Source organism: Cebus imitator, unplaced genomic scaffold, assembly GCF_001604975.1.
Source record: "Cebus imitator isolate Cc_AM_T3 unplaced genomic scaffold, Cebus_imitator-1.0 Scaffold175, whole genome shotgun sequence".
Taxonomy (NCBI): domain Eukaryota; kingdom Metazoa; phylum Chordata; class Mammalia; order Primates; family Cebidae; genus Cebus; species Cebus imitator.
The window spans coordinates 3,094,822-3,096,509 of record NW_016107490.1 but is presented as its reverse complement, the minus strand read 5'-3'; the positions used below and the strand labels follow the sequence as shown (position 1 = coordinate 3,096,509).

The following is a 1,688-nucleotide window of genomic DNA, read 5'->3' as shown; positions in this document are numbered from 1 at the left end:
CTAGAACCACAAAATCAGAGCTGGGGGGCAAGATGTCCACAAAAGAGGAGGCTGCTGTTCTTGTGGACAGTTTGGTAAATGTCTAGGACATTTTCTGTTCCATTTCGTCTATTTCATGCCTCCCTTCTTTGTCTGGGATATCATACACCTGGCCTGAGTCAAGGTGCTGACGTAAATCTCTGGTGACCTTCTGAACGGTTCACTTCTTGTTCTTTCCAGGGTGCCCCATCCCATCTTAGGGCTTCTGAGCTCAGATCCTGCCCTTTGCCCAGGTTTGGAGACCTCAGGTGACGTCACTAGGAACTATCTGGGATGGTAGAGGGGCTTTAAGCCCAAAGAGTTTCTAACTGGCCACATTTGGAATTTTCCATTCAACAGGACTTTCCCTCCATGAACATCTGGTAGGACCCAACTCTTTTCCTAATTCTGTGTTCTTTTTCAGACTTTTTGAACACTGAAAACATCTGTGGTTTTGCAAAAGGTTCTTTCATGATTTTATGAATGTAAATAGGCTAATTAGCCCAATCACTTGTTATTTCGTCATCTGTGTGCCACCAGCTGGCCCTGGAGTATGTATCCCTCTGAGTCCTAGGCAACAAGCAGGGCAGGTGACCACCCTGACAAGACTTTGAAGTAGGAATCTCATGACCCTCCCTTGGAATTCTGGCAGGGAAGTCCTCTTCTTCTTGATAGGAAAGGATAAAAATTTGGGCAATTTCTAAAAATATTTTTTAAAATTATTATTTTTAAGCACCAGTGCAGTCCCCTATTACAATAAATTATGCAGTCAGGTTTCCCACATTTGGGGAAATTGCAGGGGTCAGCACACACAGAGTGCAATGAATAAGCCTCACCCTCAGGAGATACCCTGTGGTCATGGTATCTCCCCTACCAGGTAAGTATATCTAAGAAAAATATTTTTAAAAAACAACTTAAAAAAGAAAACAAACAAATTTCTGTTAACTACCATGTAACTTCATGGTAAATGATTCTTTTTCTGCTTCCTACCAGTTGACCCCACTACCAATGGTCTGTTAGGTACTTGGTTCTACACATGGAGCAGTTCGGAGCTTTGCTAGATTCCTTCTTGCAGTGTTAAATCTGTCTTTCACACTTGATCTCGTTTCTTTGGAGGTGTCGTAAACTCTCTAAGGATGAGAAGCCTATCTTCTATTTCTCCTAGTTCTGTTTGTTAGGCATATGGTAGACATTGATAAGTCTTTCTTGGCTAGGGAGCTATAATTGTAAGTGTGTGTGTGTGTGTGTGTGTGTGTGTGTGTGTGTGTGTGTGTGTGTTGGGGTGGGGACAGGGTTGGCAACCACAAGCAAGTATTCTGAGATCCCTCTAGCCCTGATCTATCGGGAATCACATGTATACAAGTTTTAATTCTTGGGTGAAGTGCTGTTTCCTAACTCTGCTGATTTTTAACTGCTCCTTTCCTGTAATTGCTGGGTCAATGCAAGTTCTCAGCTGTGCATTGGAAGTGGCACTGCTTTCCCTCACAATGATGAATTTACATGGGACAAACCTGAGGCCAAACCATTCTGGCTCTTACTCAGAGCCTTCCTACCAGTCACCTCCCAAAGTAAAAGAATAGTAACACACCTGACCTGTTCTTCTGGCTTCTCTAAAGCCAGATTCCAGCCTTGGTTAGGTTTCTGTTCATTTGGAAAATATCCGTACAAAA

At 43.0% G+C, this 1,688-nt stretch overlaps 1 non-coding gene across 1 annotated transcript; it reads right to left on the bottom strand.

Moving 5' to 3' along the window:
- Positions 1–746: 746 nt before the first annotated feature.
- On the bottom strand, positions 747–903 carry LOC119473673. The gene has a single exon (XR_005202881.1). It is a non-coding gene; the product is annotated as a U1 spliceosomal RNA (small nuclear RNA).
- Positions 904–1,688: the final 785 nt, after the last annotated feature.